Source organism: Lithobates pipiens, unplaced genomic scaffold, assembly GCF_037356315.1.
Source record: "Lithobates pipiens isolate NorthernLeopardFrog02 unplaced genomic scaffold, aLitPip1_a1.2 Scaffold_19, whole genome shotgun sequence".
Classification (NCBI taxonomy): Eukaryota; Metazoa; Chordata; class Amphibia; order Anura; family Ranidae; genus Lithobates; species Lithobates pipiens.
Window position 1 is genome coordinate 283,761,067 of NW_027507764.1, and position 15,639 is coordinate 283,776,705.

At 49.3% G+C, this 15,639-nt stretch overlaps 1 protein-coding gene across 5 annotated transcripts in view; it reads right to left on the minus strand.

The window, feature by feature from the left end:
* The window catches only part of TGFBR1 (transforming growth factor beta receptor 1), a 458,152-nt gene that overhangs the window by 261,848 nt on the left and 180,665 nt on the right, over nucleotides 1-15,639 (minus strand). The gene's annotated exons all lie outside the window — the stretch shown is intronic.

Genomic DNA, 15,639 nt, shown 5'->3' on the forward strand with positions numbered 1-15,639 from the left:
ATGCACAGCCCCCCCCCCCCGCGAGAGGGGGAAGGAGGGGAGTTAGGGATAGGGGAGAGAAGAGAGGCGGGTGAGGGGGGGCCCCCCGAATCGACCTCCCAGGGAATGCCCAGCTGCACAACCCTGCCGAGACAGGGAGAGCTGTACTTACCAGTCCTGAAGAGCTGGGAGATATTTCATTTTATCCAACTCCTGATCAGTACAGGGAAGGATACTGGCCCGGCGTACTGTGACGCAGACATCAGTAGCCCGGTGATATGAATGCCCCAGAGCATAAAAGCTCACCGGCCACCTCTGGAGCTGAGGTATGTCGTGGCCTGCTGAGCCGTAGCTGCGACCTGCACACGCTCGATGGCTGGACTGGGGAGACTACAAGGATAAGTGAACCAGCCCATCACCCAGCCAGCTGTTGATAGAAGATCACAGGATCATTAATCTTGCGCAAAAAGCCAAACTTCTGCATCAAAAAAAAAAAAAAAAAAAAATTTAAAAAAAAAAAAACAACAACACGGGCCTGTAGGCCCGCAGGGTTCCTAGGTCTATCTCTTCACTAGGCAAAATAAAACTGAGGCTGCTAGGGCAGAGTGTGGGGATTGTAGCCCAAGGGACCCCCCCCGGGCAGAACTAAAGTTCTGAATTGTTGTATTATAACTTTGCCTATTAATCTCCAGTGATAGGGCTAACAACCCATTTTGTTAAAGAAATGAGCTGTGTCGGTCGGTGAATATAAGAGAAAACTATCTTACAAAGAAATGTAGGATAAAAACAAAGAAAAGTGATCACAAATCGATAAAAAGCAATGTGGGAGGCAAGGAACTGCTGGTCCGACTACAGAGTCTTCAACTGGGTTATATCCTAGCCTCCCCACATTGCTGCTGAATTTATAAACTAGAGACAAACCAATGGAACCACCCCCACACCTGCTAGAGACACAAATCATCTCATCGTCCTATATATAAGGACGGTATAGGATTGTGACTTTTCAGACCACTCACCTCCCAGGCCGGCAAGAGACCTCGGGTCACGTGCGACGCACTTACACCGAAGGTGCGGTGGTATCACTAGGTCAACCTAGTGGGAGCAAGTCTGCCAGGTACAAAACACGTGACCAGCACGCGATGCACATGCTATGTGGACTTTAAGACTTGTGCTTATTATACAAGATATTCACTTGTAGTGCAAAAATCCTACACACATTTCCGATCACAGGTTTTGAGTGACTTCATGTTTTTCTCAGTTTACAGAGATAGACCTTTTTAGCGCTACACTATTTTTTACATATTGACTTGGACTTTGTTTGGGCATTAGCTGCTTTTCTGCATTTCACTTTTTACACGTTTCTGAACCCAACACATTATTCACTGCAGCTACCACACATCATCCTGCTCACATGGATGTTTTTGAGTATAGGACCACTAGGTTTCTCAATACTAATTGATTTTTCGTTATGAACAACACTGACATGGAGATCAGTGGACTATTTCTCAGACTCAAGAATGATTACCGAATTACACTTACAGTGTAACATTGCATTCTTGGAGCAATATATAAAGGAAAATATGGTTCCGAGGGGTCTACGTTGGCACGTCTATCCTCAACAGGGCGACACCAACCATGAACTTTAGTACCTGCCTCGTTGAAATATCGGAACCAAACTCGTTTTTTTAGTGGGGAGAAAACAGGCAAGATTGACCACAATGGATAAAGAAATTAGAGATCTCAAAGAAAAACGGATACCATTGTGTGGGTCGTCCGAGTACATTTTCTCTATCCACTAACCTACGGACCCCTCTTGAGAAAGAACGGGACCAGAGGAATAAAACAAAAAAGTACATCTGGGATGCCACCGATTATAAATCGAACCTAGTGTTTAACTGGCAGCAAAAGGTCACTCGGGGGGGAGGGGGGGGGGGGGTGACCCAGGAGTCAAATTATAGGGAGCAACCTGGTGGATCTCTTAAACCATGGTCCAATGAGAGATCAGGATACAGGAGAGATAGCCATGTTCACAGTACTCCTATACATACTAATAATCAGTAGGCTACTCTTTGGAACGATGGCCTGTATGAAACGTATCATTACCATTATAGAGAAGAGGAAGACTATATGAGGACTCCATATATCAATATCCTGGTCTTACTCAAACCCCAGGTTTTCACAGACCCAATCCCAACCCCTCCTGAAGTCCAAAACCAAAAGAGGCTTTAGAGGGGGGGTGGTGCCTGCAAGGGAGGAAAAAGAAAAAACACACACTAGGCACAGGTATTTTTAATCTTAGCAAGGCAGTAAAAATTTTCGTTGACGTGCAAAGGCATGTCCGCAAGTTGAACATACAGAGACACTTTGTCAACACCTTCAGTGGATTCTAGAAATAAGGGAAAGAGTGTAGGTACACACTCTGGTCTCGCCAACCCATCCCTTTTCAATTCTCTTCCCCCCCCCCCCCCCCTGATTAATACATCCCATTCTGTTAATGTTTTTAAGAATCTGGTCTTACAGGACATGGACAAAATTACCAAATAAAAGATTCCATTCCAATTGCAGTGGGATTAAAATCCCTGTGCGACAGAAAAGATCTCATTATCCGCCTTGCTGATAAGGGGGGGGGGGGGGGAGAATTGATCTGGTTAAAAGAGGCATATACTAGAGAAATTAGAAAAAAATTTGGACGATCATACCACATATAGCAGGGATATGCAATTAGCGGACCTCCAGCTGTTGCAAAACTACAAGTCCCATCATGCCTCTGCCTCTAGGTGTCATGCTTGTGGCTGTCAGTCTATGCCTCATGGGACTTGTAGTTCTGCAACAGCTGGAGGTCCACTAATTACATATGCCTGACATATAGGGTTCCCTCTACAGATCTCACTGTAGACTACAAAAGGGCTCTCATAGCAACAGTGGGTGAGGGTTTCTCTTTAGAAATTCTTAAGAAATTATCATCATCTTGTCCCATTGGCCCCTTGGATTCCTATCTTTTATTACTTGCCGAAGGTTCCCAAGAACCCGCTCAATCCCCCTGGTTGCCCAAATGTAAGTGGGATCGACTCGGTGACCTATAGGGTTAGAAGATTCATAGACTTATCTTCAGCCATTAGTTAAGCTGGTCCCTTCCTACCTCAAGGACACCCGAGATACCATTAATTTGTTAGAAAGTGTAGCGTACCAAGATTAACTTATTTTGGTCACAGCAGATGTATCCATTCTCTACACATCCATTCCACAAGATTTGGGCCTTGCCGCTGTTGAGTCCTTTCTGTCTAGGAATTGAGCTCTTCCCTTGGTACATAGAAATTACATCATGGAACTATTGAAGTTCGTAACAGAACATACATTTTTGGTTCCAGAATGTCTTCTATTCACAGACCAAGGGTGTGGCCATGGGGGCCAAATACGGCCCCCAGTCTGGCCAACTTAGTCATGGCCCAGCGGGAGGAGGATGTAGTCTATGGTGTACAAACTCTGAAAGCTATAAGTGAAAAATAAAAAGGCAATGGAAATTGCAAACATTTTCTAGTACAGAGTATAAACCAATGTTCATGAAAATTGCAAGCAAAATTAAAAAACAGCAAATAGTAAGTTGGACAAAATCAAGCCATGACAAAATTAATGATAGAAGATATGAGGGCAAGCTGGAAATCAAAGATACTTGAGGAGATAGGGGAGCAGGTAAAGCAATAAGGAAAGTGAGGAATGGTTATTGTGCTATAAATCAAACGTTAAATTAGCAAATTGAAGAATTTATAAATGTGCTGCAGATTTTAGAAAAGGAAAAAAGGAAAAAGAAACTAGAGATATAAGACATACACTAGTGAAATAAGACAAAGGCCCATATAAGAGCTCAAGACGCATTTACTGTATAGGCACCAAGAATTTTTTTTATTTTTATTTTTTAGCACTAACAAATTTTGAGGACTTCAAATCTGTTAGTAGTAATCAACAGGATACTATAAGAAAAATTATTGATAAATATTGGCACCTTGTATGCGACCCACTATTAGGGAAATTTGTTTCATCAAAACCTCTTTACATTAAAAAAATTGAAGACAGGATAGTTGATAGCGAATTTCAGGGAGAACCTGGAATAAATCACTGCAAATAGAGGTACCTTTATTTGTGGCAAATGTCACTACTGCAAATACAGGTCAAAAAAAAAAATCCAATCCTACCTAATGGTCAAGTCTTCCATCCTAGACATTTTGCCAATTGTCGCACATTTGGAGCGATTTATTTATTATGTGAATGCAATTGTTTTTATATTGGAAAGACAAAAAGTAGAGTTAGACCTATAGACATATTCTTAGCATGCAATCTTGCGCCCCCGATCTTCCATTGGGCCGACATACGATAGAACATAATGGCAAATATCCAAAGATCAAATTTTTGATATTAGATCGTGTACACCTAGATACTGGGGGGGGGGGGGGGGGTGGGTGGTGGGCTGGAACAAGGCCCTCCTCCAAAAGAATCTCGGTGGCTATACAAACTCAGGGCCACCCAACCCCCGGGCCTAAACGATAGTATTTGGTTTAAACCATTTCTTGAAGGTTTTTCATCAGGTGGCATGGAATAATAATGGGTTTCTATACAACCTTGGATGTTTTGGCATTATTGGGAATCATGAAATTGTGTGGGTAGTTTAAATTGTGGATCTACATTTATTTTCAATTACTGTCATGTATTTATTATTATTTTCATTTTTAAGTAGACCGGGCATAGACTCCCATGGGAGTCTATGCCCGGAAGTGGGTGCAAATACCTGTCTTAAATAGGTATCTGCACCCCCCTCCCCCCTGAAAGGTGCCAAATGTGACACCAGAAGGGGGGAGGGTTCCGATGAGCGGAAGTTCCACTTTTTTTTTTTTTTTTTTTTTTTTTTAACAAAAGTGAACTTTATTCGAACAAAGAAAAAACAAACAAACATACAGGTCAGCTCAAGGCATACATTCCGTCAATAAAATATCCATGTACATACATCAATCAGGGTACAAGTCTCTAGATAATGGGCATATTCAAGATCCGTGCATAGAATTATTCAATCTTCTGCACCAGATTGAACAGCGTTTGGTAAGGGGAATGGGGGGGGGGGGGGGAGGAGCGGTGGAGGGTACCAGTAGGGGGAGGGGGGGGGGAAGATGCATTGCAGGGTCCCAGAGGCGTAGGGAGACAGTACCAGGGAAGAGGAAATGCGGGAGGGGGCCAGGAAAGCAGGAGAGAGGCAAGGTTGAGCCACAGGCCCACCCAAGGGAAGAAAAGGGGGGGAAGAAAGGGGGGGGGGGGAAGAGGGGACCGGGAAAGGGCCATCCGGGGAACTAGTAACAATCACCAAACGCATGTCCCACGTTCCCTGCCGGTGGATCATCAATCCCCCTCTGGGTCAGGGTGAGACACCACCAACGACAGGGAGCCCCACGAGTCTATCCAAGAGGACCAGACCTTGTCAAATTTTTGCGGACAATTTCTATTGATATATGTAATTTTGTACAGCGGCAAAACAGCATTCAAGGTATTTCTCCAGACGGTGACGGTGGGCGGGAGCTCAGACCTCCATTTCAATAACACCTCCCTTCTAGCGTAGTAAGTAGCAAAGGCCACAAATAGTCTCCCATATTTCCCCACAGCCTGGTCATCCACCACATTCAAAAGCATAAGTTCTGGATTCAACTGTAGAGAGCTCTCAACAGTGATTAATATCAGTCAGAATCTGTTCCCAGTACATTTGTAGCTCCGGGCAGGACCACACCATGTGCATAAAGGTGGCCTCCTCACTACCGCATCTAGCACACGTGGGGGATCCATCTCTGTATATAACCGCTAATCTCTGCGGCGTATAATAGGCCAGATGCAGAAATTTTAACTGTATAAAAACGGTTCCTAGCCGATATCAAAGTTGATACATAGGAGGAGACACAGGACTCCCAATCATCTTCCCCCAGGGACGGGATGTCCCCCTTCCATTTGGTGTATAGCCGGGGCAGTCTAGGCGACTTAGAGGCCGTCAGGTGAAAGTAGTGTGGATAGGGGGGCCAGTAGAAGCTTAGCAGTCAACAACGTCTCCACCGGATCCTTCCCAAGAGTCACCCCATCCCGGAACTGATGCTGAAAGGCATGCCTCAGCTGCAGAAACCGAAAAAACATCCAATTCGGCAGATCAAATTTAGCCTTGAGTTCTGGGAACGTACCCAACCTACCCCCTATCTCTACATGTTTTAACGTGACTATCCTTCCTAGCCCACACCTGTGGGTCTGGGATACTCCGAAAAATTCGACAGATTCGGATCACCCCACATGGGCATGTGGGGGGAGACTACACCAGGAATCCGATGGATCATCCCCACCTGGCACCACACCCGAACCGCCATACGCATCAGGGTGGTAATGTTAGGATGCGCTCCAACTGCTCGATAAGGTAAGTTGCTTAGAGCTGCGTTAGACCCCAGAATCGCTACTTCCAGGGTCACCGCTGGGTTGTCCCTCAGCTGCGAAAACCACCACCGGGCAGTAACCAACACCGCCGCCCAGTAGTAGCGCTGGAAGTCGGGAAGGGCGAGCCCGCCCTGCCCAACTGCCAGCTGCAGGGTGGACAGTGCCAATCGTGGCACCTTGCCCAGCCACACAAAGGAGGTGATTATAGATCTCATCTTGTTAAAGTAGGCCACCGGGATCTCAATCGGGCTATTTCTAAATAGGTAGAGAAACTTCGGCAGGTAAACCATTTTAATAAGGTTCATTCTGCCCACCGGGGTCAGGGGCAGCGCCTTCCAGTCCATGCATCACTTGGAAAAATGGGCCAACAGCGGGTGCAGGTTAAGCTCCATATACCTAGCCGGTGGACCACCCATCCATATCCCTAAGTATTTAAAACTTTCCACCCAGACCAGCGGGTTCTGCATAATGGGCCTAGGCCCGGACGGGCTCAGAGGGTAGATAAAGTCAACTGGGAGAAGTCCTTAAACACCCGAGTATGTCCCAAAGTCATCAACTAACCGCAGAGCGCGAGGAGGAGACCTCCGTTAGATACAGAATAGTGTCATCCGCATACAAGGATATCTTCTCTACCACTCCCACCCGAATTCCCCGAACCGCGGACGCATCAAGGATTTTAGTGGCTAAAGGCTCCACCGCCAGGGTGAAAAGCCCTGGCGACAGTGGACATCCCTGTCGGGTGCCCCTTCCCGGGGGGGGGGGGGGAAGGCCCGCAAGAGGGAGTTATTGGTGCGGATACGAGTGGTCGGTGAGGCATACATCAACTGCAGCCACTGAATAAACAGGTCCAAAACCAAATTTGCGAAGGACAGCCCAGAGGTAATCCCATTCTACCGAATCGAAGGCCTTCTCGCCGTCCAGGGACACCACCACCCCAGGGCTGCCCTCCTGTGCTCTATCCAAATGCGTCAGCAATCTGCGTATGTTAATGTCAGTCCCTCTGCCTGGCATGAACCCGGACTGGTCCGGGTGAACCAAAGCTGTGATTACTGTGTTCAGGCGGCCCGCCAGAACCTTCGCCAGGATTTTCAGATCTACATTCAGGAGAGATATGGGCCGGTACGAGGAACACCGTTCAGGATTCTTTCCAGGCTTAGGGAGGACTATAATAACCGCCTCCGACATTGTCCCAGGGAGCACCCCACCGTCTCGCGCCTTCAACAGGACCTCTCTAAAAGATAGGTAGAATATCTTCCGCGTAATGTTTAAAAGACTCTGCAGGGAACCCGTCCGGGCCTGGTGTCTTCCCCCCCTGCAATGATTTGACAGCTCTTTGGACTTCTGACAGTGTCAGGGGGCTATCTAGAGTTTCCCTCGCCGTGTCAGTAAGACACAGCAGGTCCACTTGAGCCAAGTAGAAACCCAGTTCGTCCTCCGTGTATCGAGCTCTAGAGCTATAAAGCTCTTGATAGTAAGAGGCAAATCTAGCATTGATCAGAGACGGGTCAGTTAGAATTTCCCCATCAGGTGCCTGAATGCGCGAGATCGTAACCGGGGAGGAATGCTCCCTAGACAGCCAGGCCAACAGTCTACCATTGCGCTCACCCTGCTCAAAAATTCTCTGACTCTGATGGAGTAAACGGATTTTTGTAGCGGAGGCCCGTATAAGTTCAACATCTCTCAGAGCTTCCCTAAAACAGGAGTAGGTCTGAGGCGTTCGATCCCTAACATAGCTAGACTCCATGGAGTTGAACCCTGTCCTCAGCCTCCTGAAGGCCCCTCCTAGCTTCTCTACGAACCCCACCAATGCGCGCCTGAAAGTGCCCACGCATACAAACTTTGAAGGCATCCCACGTATCCGGAATGGGGACATCTCTATCCCGCGTGCTCCAGAAAGCAGCAATATCCGCCCTACCCGGTATAGCTATCCGCGGGTCAGCAAGCCAGAACCTTGAGAGGCGCCAAAGACTATCCAAGGAGGGACAGGACAGTTCCAGCGACAGGGAGACCGGGGCATGGTCCGAGACCCCCCTGGGTAAAATAGAAATATCCCGCACCTTAGAAAAGGACAGGACCCCCCCAACCCCCCCCTTGGATCTCAGCATTAATGACTTGCGTTGGCGCTGCGTCTCCATGGTGTAGTCAGGGAATATCATTAGCCGTGAGTTTTCAAACTTAAGATCCTGGATCACTCTAGCCTCCCGCAGCACCACATCTCTGTCCTTATAATGCAGGAGTTTAAAAATAAAGATGCGAGGGGGAGCGCCCGGTGGGCCACATGTAGCCGGCATACGGTAGGCTCTTTCTACTGTGAAAAAGGGGGAGAAATGGGCCCTCTGTAGCAGTTCCTTAAGCAGCCGTTCTATAAAGGAGACAGGGTCGTTACCTTCAGAGCCCTCCGGAAGGCCAACGATGCGCAGATTGTTGCGCCGATTCCGGTTCTCGGCACCCTCTGCACCGGTCTCCAGGGCCTTGCCTCTGACTTTCAGGGTGTGGAGGTCACCGGCATGGTCCCGCACCGTATCCTCCGTCGTTGATACCCGTAGCTCCACCTCTGCAACCCTGCCACGAACGGAGTCCAAGTCGCGGCGAATAAAATCCACGTTGGTCTGCAGGTGGTCCATTTTTTCCATCAGCGCCGCCTGACCCGTGGCTATGGTCTGCAGCGATGTCCGCCGCGGGAGGAGAGTCTGTGGCTTCCGTCTGAGACGCCATGTGGCTCGCGGATGTGGCCCGGCCTCCAGCTGGGGCCTTGTCCCGTGCGGCTGTGGGTTGCGAAGACCTTCGTGACTGACCTCCAGGCATGACCCGGGAGTCCCCGCCACTGACAGAGTGCACTCTACCACTCAGGGTCACTCGCCGCCAATTAAGGAGGATTAACGGCCGGACTCTGGGAGCTCTGTTACGGAGCGTCCTCTCCCAGCGCCATCTTGGACACGCCCCCGCGGAAGTTCCACTTTAGAGTGGAACCCCGCTTTAAGTATATGTGAACATCTTCCATAGCCTCCAACTCCTATAATTTTTTTTCCCCCCATATAATTCTTTAAACATTAATCGCTTCATTGCAGCCTTATTTATATTGTTTTATTTGATTATTGGTATTTCTGCCATTTTTACTAATTATTTCTTTATTACTTTTTTTGGCCCCTTTGGTCTCGCTGGGTGTGTGCGGGGAAGTCAACCGGCACACTAAGCCGCCTGGGCTTGTTTAACTCATGGGGGCGTCTTGGGAGACTCCATCCAGCATTCCATCACTGGCCAGTCTCCATCTTGCTAACCCAGCGCACATGCGCAGTGAGCTGGGGAAGCTTACTGTATCGGCGGGTGGAGTGGACAGCCCCCCTGTTCCTTTGACATGCACAGTCCGGACGGGGCTGAGCACACACCGCTCGAGGGGCGGATTTGCGCTTGGCCCTTCTCCTCCCTCTCCATCAGCTGTTGCGAATTGCTCGCACTGGCCGATTGGAGGGGGAGGTATATTTAAACACTTGGCTGTCTGTTCAGCGCTTCACAGCTTTGTCTGTGGAACGCTGAACGGACAGTCCAAGAAATGTCATTACATTTCCACGTAAGATCTTCACTCTTGCACTGGCTTGCCACACTTATATACAATCCATGTATGCTCAATACCTGACACTATGCAACCCTCATTACGAGGGTTTGGGACTCATGTTAATTTTTATGCTCTAATCTTTATGCTTGGGAGTCAGTTGTGGATACTAGTCTCTCTCTCTCTCTCTCTCTCGGCAAAGTTGTAACACTCAGAACTCTTAGTTCCATCCGGGGGGGTTCCTCAGGCTACAACCCTCCACCTTGCAAAGCAGCATCAGTACGTCAACAAGCAGTATAACGTAAAGATAGAGGGGCGGGTGTTGTGTCGGTTGGTGAATTACGGAGAAAAGGATTTTACAGAGAGTACAAAAAAAAAAAAAAAAATCCTATTTTCTCTTATATTCACCGATCGACATAGCTCCTCTCTAACAAATGGAACGTCCCCAAGCAGTGCCAAAACGAGGGGTGGGAAAAAGCCAGCATAAAAACTTCATCCACCATGGCAAGTGGGAACTAGTAAAACTATACCCACAAAAAAACAGCAGTGCGTGGAAAACCACCACAAAAAAATAAATAAAACACGGCATCCTCAAAACAGGAGTTATCCCCAAGACCGCACCAACTGCGGAAGTAATGCAACAGTGCATTAACATAGCAGTACTGCGTTTTTCTTGAAAAAACAGGAAAAAATATCATTTGCATACTCAATTGCAACTACACGGCCGCCTGCAAAACTTTGCGGCCAAAGCCGATGCACTGACGTCTACCTTATAGAACCTGGTAAACGTATGGACAGACGACCAGGTTGCCGCCTTACACACCTGAGCGACCGACGCTTGGTGTCGGAAGGCCCAAGACATTCCGATTGCCCTTGTGGAGTGGGCCGTGACCAGAAAGGGGGGCACCTGCCCCTTCAAGGCGTAGGCTTGTACTACAATCTGTCTGATCCACCTGGAAATGGTGGCCGACGAGACCACCATGCCTTTCTTTGGACCAGTCACCAAAACTGAGTCTGACTTCCGAAAGGGAGCCGTGGCAGACAAATACACCCTCAGAGCCCTAACCACGTCCAGAGTGTGAAGGGCCACCTCCTTAGGGTGCTTCGGGTTAGGACACAGATGGTAATACAATGTACTCATTGATATGAAAGGCCAAGACCACCTTCGGTAGAAAGGGCAGTTGCGGACGCAACACCACCTTATCCCTGTGGATAACCAGATAAGGTGACTTGCAGGACAAGGCCGCCAGTTCAAAAACCTTCTGGCCGACATGATGGCCACTAGATAGACCACTTTCTGGGAAAGAGTCAACAGGGGAATCTGATATTCTCAAACGGCGGTTTTTGAAGCGCCAACACCAGGTTCAAATTCCAAGGGAGTAACGGTGGACGCACCGGAGAGACTACATGCCATACCCGCTGAACGAAGGTACTCACTAAGGACTGCGATACCAGGGGTGGTTGAAAAATAAAAAAATAAAGACAGCTAAGGCTGAAATTTGCCCTTTGTTGGTGCTTAATGCCAATCTCTGGTCTACTCCTTGCTGGAGAAAAAGCAGGATCCTGGATATGGCAAAGGAGCGCAGGTGCCAACCTTTCTCCTCACACATGGAGATGTAGGCCTTCCAGGTACGATAGTATAATCTTCAAAGAAGAAGATCACCGTGCTCTCAACATAGTTGGAATCACTGAGTCAGACAGACCCCGGTTCCTCAACACCTGGCTCTCAATAGTCATGCCGTTAAAGCCAGCGATGGTAAAGCAGGATGGAGAATCCGACCTTGAGACAGAAGGTCCTCTCGCAACGGCAGTCGCCAGGGAGCGTCTGCCACCAGACGCACCAGGTCTGTGTACCAAGGACGCTGAGACCAATCTGGGGCAACCAGTATTACTGGGATCCCCTCGGCTTCCACTCTGCGAAGCAGATGCGGTAACAGCTTCAGTGGAGGAAAGGCGTAGATCAGCTGGTACCGATACCACGGAGCCACCAGCGCATCTGGCGCGTTGGCCCATCGATCTCTTGTCCTTGACACAAATCTTGGCACCTTCGGATTGAGACGGGAGGCCAGCAGATCCACGTCTGGTGCGCCCCACTTCAGGCATAGCAACCCGAATATCTCCGGATGCAATGCCCATTCTCCTGGGTCCAGCATCTTGCGGCTTAGATATTCCACCTGCCAGTTCTCCACTCCCGGGATGTAAATGGCTGACAGGGCCGGTACGTGTCGCTCTGCTCACCGAAGTATGCGAGTGACCTCCCGTGCAGCAGCTGAGCTTCTTGTTCCCCCCTTGGCGATTGACGTATGCCACGGCCATGGCATTGTCTGGCTGTATCCTGATTGGACGCCCTTGAAGTCTCATCGACCATGTGTAGAAGCACAGCCCGATTGCTCTCAATTCAAGCAGATTGATCGGCAACTCTGATTCTTCCGTTGACCAGAGGCCCTGAGCCGACTGAACCCCCATCACTCCACCCCAGCCGGATAGACTGGCGTCCGTTGTGATCACCATCCATTTCAGAGGAAGGAATGATTTTCCGGACTGAATCACCGGGGACCTCAACCACCAGATCAACGAGTCCCTGACTGACTGGCTCACCTGGATATCTGTCAATCCAGGGACAACTGAAATTTGTCCAATTTTGTCAAAATCTACATCTGCAGGACTCGGATGTGGAACTGGGCATAAGGTACTGCCTCAAAAAGGAGGCTACCATGAGCCCCAGTACTCACATGCAAAAGCAGAGTGACGACCACTTGCAGTTCATCAGCAGTTTTACCGTGGATCTGAGAGTCTGCAATTTGTCCAAAGGGAGAAAAACACTCGCTTCCCTGGAGTCCAGCAGCAAGCCTAGGTACTCCAGACACTGGGCCAGCACAATCACCGACTTTGAGTTTCAACAGCCAACCAAATTCTTGCAGGGTCTGCATGGTGATCAGAACATCCTCCTTTAATTCTGAGATGGAAGATGGCCTCAGGAGATAGTCTAGGTATCCCACGATTGCGATCCCACGTTGTCGCAGCAACACGAAAACTGGAGCCAGTACCTTGGTAAAGACTCGGGGGGGCTGATGACAGACCAAAAAAGTTAGAGCCACAGACTGGTAGTGGGCTTCCCTGACTGCCAATCGCAGAAACTTGATGCCGAAGACATATGGGTATGTGCAGGTATGCATTCTGAATGTCTAAGGACACCAGGGAGTCCCCTCGATGGAGTGCAGCAACTACTGAGCGAACGGATTCCATTCTGAACCTCTGCACTTTCACGAAAAAGCCGCTTGTGTGCGGAAAAAGAGGGCCCTTGCCTACAGCGTGGCTCCTTAGCCTTCTTGGCCTGTGGAAGTAGGGTACTCTTACCACCGGTGGCATTTTTAATAATGTCATCTAATGAGGCTCCAAAGAGCCGGTCGCCAAGGAAGGAAAGAAAACCGCCAGGGCTTTTTTGGACGCCTGGTCAGCAGACCAGCATTTTAGCCCAATTAGGTGCCTCAGCGCCACAGCTAACACTGAGGCCCTGGGTAACTGAGGGAGAGTATCCAGGGCCGCGTCACAGATGTACTTAAGGCCTTGCACTAGTTGGTCTGCTAGTTTCACGTAGACAGTGGAAGCCTGTTGCTCTCCCAATTCTTGGCAAGTTTTGTCCAGTCAGTGTCTGCAAAACAAGCACGGATGCCAGTACAGGTCGCACGGCTGAGCCCACAACCGTAAACAAGGAACGAGCCACCGCCTCGGCCTTCCTGTCTGTGGGATCCTTGAATGCAGGAGTCCCCTCAAACGGGATCGTGCTTACTTTATTTAACCTGGACACTGAGGGGTCCACGATCGGAGGAGCCGACCATTTTTTAAGAAGGCTTTTCTCAAAGGGGTAACACACCGCCATGTATTTGGGGACCAAAAAGGTCCGTTGCAGGCGACCCCATTCCTTGTAAATGAACTTGTCAAAATAAGTCAGATACGGGAACACCTTAGGTGAAAGTGCTGGCTTGCAGGACCCAAAAGGGACCGGTGCATTAGCAGAGGGATCCGCTGGCTCCTGAATCTTCAGGGTATCACGCACAGCTGTGATAAGTGCTCCAACAAGCGCTTTGCCGAGCCCGGATGGGGACTCATCCTCACTGTCCGAACGGTCCTGGTCAGCATCGTCTCACAAGACACAGCCGGGGGGATCACCAGCCTCAGCAGGACCCGAGTCCGAGTCAGAGCTCTCCCCAGAGGACAGGGGGGGAGCAGGGGCAGTTTTTAAGCACCTTCCTTACCATGCACTGCCTCCATCTTGGCAACAAACTAATTGAAGACCGCCACCAGGGTGTCCATGGGTACTGAGCAGTCGGCAGGTGACCCGGTTGCAATTGCCTGGATTACGGGGGAAGAAACACCAGTTTCTGAAGCCATATTGACCCTACCCCGTCTGCCACCCGAAGGGGACTTAAGACGGTGACAGTCCCACCCTCCTTGCTGCCAACTGAGGGGCTCTAACCCGCCAGACTCACCACCCTGAGGAGTTCCGCGCTGTTCACAGCAGTGCCTGTAGATCTAGCGCTCCCAGGTGCAGAGGAAACCAAAACTGTCAACGGCAGTCCATCAGAACGATCTGAAAAACGTGCTCAGACTACTCAAAACGGCCAACCAGCATCCAGTAAAAACAGCAAGCTGAAAGCACCTGTAGCTGCTGCTGGAGAACACTGAAACATGCTCAGGCTTCTAGAAAATGGCCGCCAGCGTCCTGAATAGGAAAGCACTGGGAAAATGGCTTCTTGAAGCTCAGAAGACATGCCGCCCTTGCCCACACCTAAAATGGGTGCCGGCCAGCTTCCATGAGGGACAGACAGAAATGTGGCAGAGACACAGTGCTGCACTGAAAACACAGCCAGAATCTCACAGGCACCTCCCGGAAAGTTAATACACAGGATCCAGGCACCACCAGCCAGTCCCCTATCCCAGGTGAGAGCCCTCAGGGATACACACACACACACACACAGCTTAGTACCACAGCAGCAGGGACAGGGGAGAGAAGAGGGGGAGGTGAGGGACCTCCCAGGGAATGCTCAGCTGCTCAACCCCGCGAGGGCATGAAGAGCTGTACTTAGCAGTCCTGAAGAGCTGGGAGACATTCCATTGTAGATCTGCACATGATCGGTACAGGGTAGCTACTGGCCTGGGCATACTGTGATGCAGACATCAGTAGCCCGGTCATATGTACGCCCTGGAGCATAAAAGCTCACCGACCACCTCTGGAGCTGGGGAGACTACAATAATAAGGGTATCCAGCTTGTCACACAGCCGGCTGTTGATAGTAGATCACAGTTCAATCATCTTGCATAAAAACCCAAGCTTCTGCGTAAAAAAAGCATGGACCGATGGGCCCGCAGGGTTCCTAGCTCCTTCTCCTTTGCTAGGCAAGAAAAAAAAAAACACTGATGCTGCTTTGCAAGGTGGGAGGGTTTTAGCCTGAGGGACCGCCCCCTGGGCAGATCTAAGAGTTCTGAGTGTTGTTACAACTTTGCCTAGTATTCTCCTAGTGATAAGGCTAACAACCCATTTGTTACAGAGAGGAGCTGTGTCGGTCGGTGAATACAAGAGAAAAATAAAAAATATTTTTTTCCTCAGTATAGACACATCTTTGTATTGAGCTGCTCTGACTTTCAAGCAGTGATGGACACTAT